The following is a 12,135-nucleotide window of genomic DNA, read 5'->3' as shown; positions in this document are numbered from 1 at the left end:
CAACTTTTAATGCTGCATATTTTCCAAGTAATACTAGCAATGATCTCTCAGGACAATTTTTAAAATAGGTTATTTATATATTCTCTTGATTAAAAATAATACTATTATTAAAATAGTAAAATTATAAAAATCACACCTATAATCCCAGAACTTTGGGAGGCTAAGGCAGGCAGATCACTTGAGCTCAGGACTTTTAGAACAGCCTGGCAGCACAGTGAGGTCTTTTCTATACAAAAATAATAATAATAAATACCTGGGTATGGTTCCACCTGTGGTAGCAGCTACTTGAAAGGCTGAGGTGGGAGGAGCCCTTAAGCCTGGGGGGTTAATGCTGCAGTGAGCTGTGATTGTGCCACTGCACTCCAGTCTCATTGACAGAGTGAGACCCTATTTAAAGAAAATGTATATCCTCAATATAAACTGTTTCAATGATTAGAGTTTTGTATTTTTGTGCTGTAATAGTCAAACAATTGTACATGTTTTTTAACATTAACTCAGCATATACATGGTATTTTGTTTCTTTTTCTTTCATCTGCTGTTTTTGGAAATTAAACACGACTTTAAATGCTCTTGTTCTCCATTTTGGTTGGCTTCAGGTGTCCTGTTTTTCAGACTGTTTCTCCATCTTCCCTTTTTCTTTGAAAGTATTTTACCTTCCTCAGTCTCCATGAAGGAAAAAGAAAGTCACTTTACTTTCTGACCTCCAAGTCTGGTGAATCAGTTCCCTTGTCTTCATAATCACTGAAGCCAACCAAGTTTAGAGGATAATGGTACTCCTTAGAATATGCTCATCTACCTGCAGACTCTCTGCCCTACTTACCCTTTTCCAGGGTCCTGCAGACCATCCCTTCATTTCCCTAAGTACCACAGAGTGGGCTCTGCAGCTCCTACTGCCCTCTGTGTGTTCAGCCCTGGGGCTCACTAGTGTTTTGATGATGAAGTCCAAATCCCCATGTGCTTGGACCCTCTGAGACCACCCTCTAGGAAGATGCCATTGTGAGTGAGCCCTGAAAATCATGGGCTGTGTTCAGTTTCATTATCCTGGATGTTCTCTATCATAAAGGAATATTGACAAATAAATACTAGAGTTTGTATTGAATATTCATCCAAAAAAGTTTTTTTTTAATTTTTCAAATGAAACAATTTTATCTTTCCTGGTATGAAAACTACAATCTAAATTTAACAAATAATGTAATACAATGTTTGTCTTATTAGTTATTCAACTTATTAAAAACAGACTGATATTTAAAGTTAATACCATTGCACATTTGAGTGACATATTTGGCAAGAACAGCATTTACATTCAGCTTTAACAAAACATGTATTTAAATATATTTGTCTTTTTAGTATTGGAATAGGTAGACATACACATAGAAGAGCATTATTTTCTACTACAACCTCAAACTGCAAACACAGTTTAAATTCAATTAAGTAATTACAAAATATGAAACAAATAGGTGTGCTATTTTGGTGTTTAGATATACATTCACTTTTGCATGGGCATATGTATGTGTCTTTGCTGGGCTGTTGTGTATGTATGTGTGTTTGTAGAACCATGAAGTTTTCAAATACATCATTAAATGACATATTACTCTTGGCCAGGCATGGTGGCTCAGGCCTGTAATCCCAGCACTTTGGGAGTCATAGGCAGGCAGATCACCTGAGGTCAAGGGTTCAAGACCAGCCTGGCCAACATGGTAAAACCCCGTCTCTACTAAAAATACAAAAAATAGCCAGGTATTGTGGCAAGTGCCTTTAGTCCCAGTGTGACAGGGAAATGGGTCAGAAATCCCACACAGAGTTTCTACTGGTGTACCACCTAGTGGAGCTGTAAGAAGAAAGCCACTGCCCTCCAGAACCCAGAATGGTAGATCCACTGACAGCTTGCACCATATTTCTGGAAAAACCACATACACTCAGTGCCAGCTCGTGAAGGCAGCCAGGAGGGAGACTGTGCCCTGCAAAAGTTTTTTAAAACTTTTCATTTGAAAAGTTTTAAAAAAGGTCTGCCACAGGGGCAGAACTGCCCAAGACCATGGGAACCCACCTGTTACATCAGGTAACCTGGATTTGAGACATGGAGTCAAAGAAGATTATTTTGGAACATGAAGATTTGACTTCCCAGCTGGATTTCAGACTTGCATGGAGCCCGTAGTTTGGACCAATTTCTCCATTTGGAATGGCTGTATTTACACAATGCCTGAACTCCCATTCTTTCTAGGAAGTAACTGACTTCGTTTTTATTTTACAGGCTCATGTGGAAGAGACTTGCCTCATCTCAAATGAGACCTTGGACTGTGGACTTTTGAGTTAAGGCTCAAATGAGTTAAGACTTTGGCAGACTCTTGAACAGGCATGATTGGTTTTGAAATGCGACAGCAATCATGACCCTAGAGGACCACATGTGAAATGCAACAAGCAGGAGCAGAAGACAAGTAATTCGTGATTTCACTGTAGTGCATTAAAATGGTAGACTCACAGAAGTAGAATAGAATGTTGGTTACCAGGGGCTGGAGGGGTGGACTGGAAAAGGAGAGATTTTGGTCAAAGTGTAAAATGTTCCAGTTAGACAGAAGGAGTAAGTTGCAGTGTTCTAATGCACAAGATGGAAAATATGGCTATGAATGCATTATATATTTCAAAATGGCTAAAAATGTAAATGTTAAAATTTTTCCCACTAAGAAATTATACAGGTCGGGAGTGGGGGCTCACACCTGTAATCCCAGCACTTTCGGAGGCTGAGGTGGGTGGATCACAAGGTCAGGAGTTCAAGACCGGACTGGCCAAAATGGTGAAACCCTGTCTCCACTAAAAACACAAAAGTTAGCCAGGCGTGGTGTTGGGTGCCTGTAATCCCAGCTACTTGGGAGGCTGAGGCAGGAGAATTGTTTGAACCTGGGAAGCAAAGGCTGCAGTGACCGAAATCGCACCTCTGCACTCCAGCCTGGGCGACAGAGTGAGACTCAGTCTCAAAAAAAAAAAAAAAAAAGAAATTACACATTTGTGAGGTGATGGATATGTTAAATAGCTTGATTAACAAAATTCCATGATGTATACATGTATCATAGCATGTGTGAAGCGACCTACCTGTATGAAGGTGAGGTGACCTGGTCACGTGACAGTGAGGTGACCTGGGGGATGTGTAAGGTTACCTGGGGGTATGTGTGAGGTGAACTTGGGCTCATGTGAGGTGACCCAGGGTGCATGTGTGGTGGCCTGGGTGCATGTGAGGTTACCTGGACATGCATGAGGTGACACGGGGAACTCATGAGGTGACTTGGGCATGTATGATGTGACCTAAGGCATGTGTGAGGTGACCTGTGGGACGTGTGAGGTGACCTGGGGAATGTGTGAGGTGACCTGGGGGATGTGTGAGGTGACCTGTGGGACATGTGAGGTGACCTGGGGAATGTGTGAGGTGATGTGGGTGCATTTGAGGTGACGTGGGGGATGTGTGAGCTTAGCAGGAGTGTGTGTGAGGTGACATGGGGAATATGTGAGGTGACCTGCCTGATGTGTGACGTGACCTGAGCACATGTGAGGTCACCTAAGGTGCATCTGAGGTGACATGGGGGATGTGCGAGGTGACCTTGGGTGAGTGTGAGGTTACCTGTGGGATGTGAGATGTGAATTGGGACTTGTGTGAGGTTACCTGGGAAATGTCTGAGGTGACCTGCGGGATGTGTAAGGTGACATTGGAGATGTGTGAGGTGACTCAGGGCACATGTGAGGTGACCTTGGGGATGTGTAAGGTCACACTGTGTGAGTGTGAGGTCATGTGGGATATTTCAAACTTTGTAAGGAAAGCCTGCAACAATATATGGCTCTAGAAGCTTCACACTCCAACACTGTTAATACGCACATCCTCAAGGAACTCTAAATGTTTCCAGGTTAGCTTAAATGCCATGGAGTGACACCTGCCCCAGGTACACTCATATATGCATCCTGGGTCTCCCTATCAACCCCTATCCTCAAATTTTCAGTTCATGTTTGCTCCATGATATCAACTCTGATATGCTGAGTTTTTTTTTTTTTTTTTTTTTATCTGTAGTTGTTCAGGTTTGCTGTTTCACTCTCATTACTCTGGGCTCAGTCCTCTCCTCGGGTGTCCCACTTCAGAGCTTGCTATGTAATAGGAGACATGCAAATAGGACCCTCCCTTTTCTGATGAAAAGCAGCCCAGCCCTGACCCTGCAGCCCTGGGAGAGAAGCCCCAGCCCTGGGATTCTCAGGTGTTTCTATTGGGTCAACAGCAATAAACAAATTACCATGGAATTTGGGCTGAGCTGGGTTTTTCTTGCTGCTATTTTAAAAGGTAATTCATGGAGAACTAAGGATATTGAGTCTGAGGGGACATGACTGACAGAACAGTGGCTATGTGTGGCAGTTTCTGACCAGGATGTCTCTGTGTTTGCAGGTGTGCAGTGTGAGGTGCAGCTGGTGGAGTCTGGGGGAGGCTTGGTCCAGCCTGGGGGGTCCCTGAGACTCTCCTGTGCAGCCTCTGGATTCACCTTCAGTAACAGTGACATGAACTGGGTCCTCTAGGCTCCAGGAAAGGGGCTGGAGTGGGTCTCGAGTATTAGTTGGAATGGTGGTAAGATGCACTATGTGGACTCCGTGAAGGGCCAATTTACCATCTCCAGAGACAATTCCAGGAAGTCCCTGTATCTGCAAAAGAACAGACAGAAAGCCAAGGACATGGCCGTGTATTACTGTGTGAGAAATCCTGTGAGGGGACACAAGTGTGAGCCCAGACACAAACCTCCTGCAGGAACGTTGGGGGAAATCACTGAAGGGGGCGCTCAGGACCCATTCATCAGAGTCAACCCCAGAGCAGGTTCACATGGAGGCTGGGGTTTGTTTCCTGTCAGGATTTGGGACTTCCTCTGCTTCTGACAGTTTCTCTAGGGAAACTCTTTAATTTTAGATTTCTGTGCCCACCAATGTCATCTCTACATATATATTTTTAATCATTGTAATATGAGGACTCATTCTCACATGCACAATATGTACATTGCCACCTACAGGAATGAGAACTCCTCAACCATGGGCACCAGCATCAGAGTCGTGAGGAAGCTCAGGGGTGCCCAGTGAGTCTTCTCCAGTCAGACTCAGGACAGGAACCTCAATGGGATTCCCTGACTAGAATGGCTTTTAGGGATTTTGATTACAGCCAAGAGAGAGGCTGGACCAGGTTCAGTGTCATGTAGGACCTCACAGGTTTTATGTATGACATTTCTCCTGAAAATATTCAAATGAGTATCAGCAATGATCTGGTGCTTTCTGATTTTCATTTTTAGTGGTTCTCGCTTTTCCATTTGCTTTTCCTGCTTTCTGGAAAAAAGGATGTTGTTCCTGTGGTCTAAATCCTGGGGCTCAAGCCCTTTCCCTGGAGCTTAGGTGGGGCTCAGGCTGTGACTCCTGCAGCCATTGGGAGAGGCTGCTGAGACTTTCTTCTCTCTCATTATTCAGGACACTCCACTCTGTTTTCTGGAGACGCATCTGGGAATGCATGTGGCCATTAGGAATGAGGGCATAAACTTCTTTGGTCAAAATGGGGTGAGGATGTGGAATTGATCCTGTGCTGTGTAAACTGTCACAGAGTCACCTTCTTCACCGGTAGTGTTAGAAGAGCCTGTAAAAGTTGTCGGAATCCAACTGGAGTCCCTTGTGTTCAAACCCTGACAAATGGAGCTGGGGAAGGCCATTTATGGAAGCTTCTCATGCACATACCCCTGAGAACAAGACCTAGCTTTATAACACTCCAAAAAACCACAAATTGAACAAAGGTAACCACAACAATAAAAGAATTACTTATATCCCTAAGAACAAGAGCTAGCTTTATAACACTCAGAATAGCCACAACTGTGCACAAAGGCAACCACAACAACAAAATAATTACTTATATCCCTAACAACAAGAGCTAGCTTTATAACACTCGAAAAGGCCACAATCTTGCACAAGGCAACCACAACAATAAAAGAATTACTTATATCCCTGAGAACAAGAGCTAGTTTTATAACACTCAGAAAAGCCACAACCTTGCACAAAGGCAACCACAACAATAAAAGAATTATTTCTGTGAAAATATCTGCACAGCAACTGCCTGTCCAACCTTACACTGATGTCAACCTTGTTATTGATGCTTCTAGCCTGGGATCGTTCTCATCAAAATGTCATTCAGGTGCTGCGTATGACAAAAATTGTGTTTTTCAGTGCAGTCATGTTCTACTAAAGCCCTCAGAGACCCTCTCCTTCACCTGTGCTGCCTCTGGGTTTCCGATCATAACCAGTACTTCCTCCTGGAGCTGGATCTGCCAGCCCCCAGGGAAGGAGCTGAAGTGGGTCAGGTGTGTAGGTCATGAGGAAGCACACAGTACCACCCGCTTCTCAAGAGTCCAGTCACCACCTCCAGATACACATTCAGAAAGCAGTTTTTCCTACAGCTGAGCTACATGTGCAATGAGTACACCACCATGGATTTTTATACAAAAGACACAGAGGGGGAAGTCATTGTGAGGCCAGACACAAACCTCCCGGCAGGGAAGCTCAGGACACCAGGGGGTGCTCAGGTCACCAAGGGGCGCTCAGGACACATTAAGGCAGGTGCAAGAGGGGAAAAAAGGTGCTGGAGGTGGGGTTTTTCATCACTGACATATTTTACTCTCCACCATATTTATTCTAATGTATATTATTGTATTATTAGACAATGATATTTATATAAATATATATCCATACGTAGGTGCACCAAGTTGTCCTCTCCATCTAATGTGGACCTTGTCCTTCAGGACTAAGTCCTTGTATATATTTCAGCACCTCATAAATTATGGTCAATTATGTAGGATCTCTCACTTTTTCTGTGTCCCTTCCTCCCTTCTCTCTCACACACAAACTGACACACACAAAGAGTTCTACAACTTTAATTACCTGATGTGTTGAAGAAAATTTATTGAAGGGCAGCTTTTTCAGTTTAACTGCTGTTCACGTTGATGTAGGAATAAGAACATTGTCTTTCTCAACTGTGTAGTTCTCTAAGCTGAGTAGCACCTTTCTTTATAATACCCAGATACTGAAAGCAATCCAAATATTGATCAGCAGGTTAAGCAGTAAACACTTTGTTCTAAATTCATTCACTTGAATAATACCCACTGTTCAAACAAGTACTGCTGGAAATGTGCAACAAGGGCAAATTCACAAATACTTATGATGAGTAACATAAACCAAAGAAATACAAGTACATACATACAGTTCCACTTTTATAAATTCTATAAAATGAAAACTAATCTAAAGTTACATAATGAAAACCAGTAGTTGGCCATGGTCATGGTATGAGAAGGGAAGGTGTAGGAAGTGGAAATTACAAGACAACGAGAGGAAATTTTGAGGATAATTTTTTCTGTATTGAGAAAAGTTATGGTTATGTCATTATTTGTTAAATTGTACACATTAAGGGAAGATTGTTACTTTCTAATTTCAACTTTTTAAAATACTACAAATTTAAACATATATAATTTGGTAGAAAAGAATTTAGAGATGGATAAAATATATGAGAAATAAAAAAGAATATCTCAGAACGATGGCATAAGGACTTCAATCATCAAACTAAAGAAATTTTAAATTTCTCAACACAGAATTAAAGATTCATAAAACCAGCTCCTGGATCATTGATTTTTTGGAGTTGGTTTTCATGTCTTTATCTCCTTCAGTTCTGCTCTGATCTTAGTTATTTCTTCTCTTCTGCTAGCTTTTGAATTTGCTCTTGCTTCTCTAGTTCTTTTAATTTTGATGTCAGGGTGTCAGTTTTAGATCTTTCCTGCTTTCTCTTGTAGGCATCTAGTGCTATAAATTTCCCTCTACACACTGCTTTAAATGTGTCCCGGAGATTCTCGTATGTTGTGTCTTTGTTCTCATTGGTTTCAAAGATCATCTTTATTTCTGCCTTCATTTCTTTATTTACCCAGTAGACACTCAGGAACAGGTTTTTCAGTTTCCATGTAGTTGTGCAGTTTTGAGTGAATTTCTTCATCCTGAGTTCTAATTTGATTATTGCACTGTGGTCTGAGAGACTGTTTGTTATGATTTCTGTTCTTTTGCATTTGGCGAGGAGTGTATTACTTCCAATTATGTGGTCAGTTTTAGAATATGGGCGATGAGGTGCTGAGAAGAATGTATATTCTGTTGATTGGGGTGGAGAGTTCTGTAGATATCTATTAGGTCTGCTTGGTCCAGAGCTGACTTCAAGTCCTAAATATCCTTGTTAATTTTCTGTCTCGTTGATCTGTCTAATATTGACTGCGGGGAGTTAAAGTCTCACACTCTTGTTGTGTGGGAGTCTAAGTCTCTTTGTAGGTCTCTAAGGACTTCCTTTATGAATCTGGGTGCTCCTGTATTTGGTGCATATATATTTAGGATATTTAGCTCTTCTTGTTGCATTGATCCCTTTACCATTATGCAGTGCCTTTCTTTGTCTCTTTTGATCTTTTTTGGTTTAAAATGTTTTATCAGAAATTAGGATTGCAACTCCTGCTTTTGTTTTTGTTTTTGTTTTTGTTTTTGTTTTTTTTGCTTTCCATTTGCTTGGTAAATATTCCTCCATCCCTTTATTTTGAGCCTGTGTGTGTCTTTGCATGAGATGGGTCTCCTGAATACAGCACATCAACCAAATAGATAGACAGTTAGCCATATTAATAAAGAAGAAAAGAGAGAAGAAGCAAATAGATGCAATAAAAAGTAATATAAGGGATATCACTACTGATCCCACCGAAATACAAACTACCATCAGAGAATACTATAAAAACCTCTATGCAAATACACTAGAAAATCTAGAAGAAATGGATAAATGCCTGGACACATACACCGTCCCAAGTCTAAATCAGGAAGAAGTCGAATCCCTGAATAGAACAATAACAAATTCTGAAATTGAGGCAGTAATGAATAGCATACCAACCAAAAAAAGTACAGGACCAGATGGATTCACAGCCAAATTCTACCAGAGGTACAAAGAGGAACTGTTACTATTCCTTCTGAAACTATTGCAAACAATAGAAAAAGAGGGACTCCTCTCTAACTCTTTTTATGAAGCCAGCATCATCCTGATACCAAAACCTGGCAGAGACATAACAAAAAAAAAGTTCAGGCCAATATCCCTGATGAACATCAATGCACCAATTCTCAATAAAATACTGGCAAACCGAATCCAGCAGCACATCAAAAAGCTTATCCACCACGATCAAGTCGGCTTCATCCCTGGGATGCAAGGCTGTTTCAACATATGCAAATCAATAAATGTAATCCATCACATAAACAGAACCAATGACAGAAACCACATGATTATCTCAATAGATGCGGAAAAGGAGTTCAACAAAATTCAACACCCCTTCACGCTAAAAACTCAATACTCTAGGTATCCATGGAATGTATCTCAAAATAGTAAAAGCTATTTATGGCAAACCGATAGCCAATATCATATGGAATGGGTAAAAACTGGAAGCATTTACTTTGAAAACCAGCACAAGACAACAATGCCTCTCTCACCACTCCAATTCAACATAGTATTGAGAGATCTGGCCAGGGTAATCTGGCAAGAGAAAGAAATAAATTGTATAAAAATAGGAAAAGAGGAAGTCAGATTGTCTCTGTGTGCAGATGACACGATTGTATATTTAGAAAACCCCATTGTCTCAGCCCAAAATCTCCTTAAGCTGATATGCAACTTCAGCAAAGTCTCAGGATAAAAAAATCAATGTGCAAAAATCGCAAGCATTTCTATAACCTAATAACAGAAAAACAGAGAGCCAAATCATGAGTGAACTCCCACTCAAAATTGCTACAAAGAAAATAAAATACCTAGGAATACAACTTACAAGGGATGTGAAGGATCTCTTCAGGGAGAACTACACACCACTGCTCAAGGAAATAAGAGAGGACCCAAACAAATGGAAAAACATTCCATGCTCATGAATAAGAAGAATAAATATCATGAAAATGGCTATACTGCCCAAAGCAATTTATAGATTGAATGCTGTCCCCATCAAACTACCAATGACTTTCTTCACAGAATTGGAAAAAACTATTTTAAAGTTCATATGGAACCAAAAAAAATCCTGCATAGCCATGACAATCCTAAGCAAAAAAAAAAAAAAAAAAAAACAAAGCTGGAGGCATCATGCTACCTGACTTCAAACTATACTACAAGGCTACAGTAACTGAAACAGCATGGTACTGGTACCAAAACAGATATATACACCAATGGAACAGAGCAGCGGCCTCCCAAATAACACCACACATCTACAACCATCTGATCTTTAATAATCTTGACACAAACAAACAATAGGGAAAGAATTCTGGAACTATTTAATAAGTGGTGTTGGGAAAACTGGCAAGCCATATACAGAAAACTGAAACTGGACCCCCTTCCTTACAGCTTATACAAAAATTAACTCAAGATGGATGAAAGACTTATCAAGACCTGAAACCATAAAGATCCTAGAAGAAAATCTAGGCAATACCATTCAGGACATAGGCATGGGCGAAGACTTCAAGTCTAAAACACCAAAAGCAATGGCAACAAAAGCTAATACTGACAAATGATATATAATTTAAGTAAAGTGCTTCTGCACAGCAAAAGAAACTATCATCAGAGTGAACAGGCAACCTACAGAATGGGAGAAAATTTTTGCAATCTATCCATCTGACAAAGGGCTAACATCCAGAATCTACAACAAATTTACAAGAAAAAAAAACCCATCAAAAAGTAGGTGAAGGATACGAACAGACATTTCTTGAAAGAAGATATTTATGCAGCCAAAAAACATGAAAAAATCCTCCTCATCACTGGTCATTAGAGAAATGCAAATCAAAACCACAATGAGATACCATCTCACACCAGTTAGAATGGTGACCGTTAAATAGGAAACAACAGATGGTGGAGAGGATGTGGAGAAATAGTAACATTTCTACACTGTTGGTGGGAGTGTAAATAAGTTAATCCATTGTGGAAGACAGTGTGGCGATTCCTCAAGGATCTAGAACTAGAAATACCATTTGACCCAGCAATCCCATTACTTGGTATGTACCCCAAGGATTATAAGTCATTCTACTACAAAGACATATGCACCCATGTGTTTATTGCGGCACTATTCCCAATAGCAAAGACTTGAAACCAACCCAAATGTCCATCAATAATAGACTGGATAAAGAAAATGTGGCACATATACACCATGGAATACTATGCAGCCATAAAAAAGGATGAGTTCATGTCCTTTGCAGGGACATGGATGAAGCTGACAACCATCATTCTCAGCAAACTAACAGAAGAACAGAAAACCAGACACCGCTGTTTTCACTCGTAAGTGGTAGTTGAACCATGAGACCACATGGACACAGGGAGGGGAATATCACACACTGAGGCCTGTCAGGAGGTAAAGGGCTAGGGGAGGGATAGCATTAGGAGAAATACCTAAGGTAGATGGCAGGTTGATGGGTGCAGCAAACAACCATGGCGTGTGTATACCTATGTAACAAAACTGCACATTCTGCACATGTACCCCAGAACGTAAAGTATAATTTAAAGAAAGGATTACATATTCCATTAAATATATATGAGAAATCAGTGACTCCTGAATATACACATGAATACACGCTGGGTCTATCTGTATTTTTAGGGAAACACTAGAATACAGCAAAATAATGTCATGATTTTATTAAAAATGGGGGTTTATCAAACCACACCAGGCATGTCCAGCTCTGTCCTGGAGTTGGTTCAGGGAACAGGTGGGTCCTGTGTTTAGCAGCCATGACAACAAGCTCACAGCGTCAGTTCTAGTTGACACCTCAAAAAGGCGAAGGGATCTCAACTAAAATGTCACGTGGATGTCACATCTTTGGGTGCTGCATACTCCCTCGATGTGAATATGGAAAAGTTAATTACCTCTTGAGGCGTCTGTTGAGATTAGTGCTGGTCTCTAAGGAACACCCAAAATGGCTCGATAGAGCCAGAAAGCAGACTGGCTCAGGGCTTTTGTGATGGTTTCGTGGTGGGTCAGAGTGAGGCTTCCCACTCACAGGAAGGGGATTGCACAGTGTGAAACACCCACTGGTGTCAAATGAGGAAGCTCCTGCGATTCCTAATTAGAT

This window comes from Pan paniscus, chromosome 18 (genome assembly GCF_029289425.2).
Source record: "Pan paniscus chromosome 18, NHGRI_mPanPan1-v2.0_pri, whole genome shotgun sequence".
Classification (NCBI taxonomy): Eukaryota; Metazoa; Chordata; class Mammalia; order Primates; family Hominidae; genus Pan; species Pan paniscus.
The sequence above is the reverse complement of the archived record's forward strand: the minus strand, read 5'-3'. Positions refer to the sequence as shown.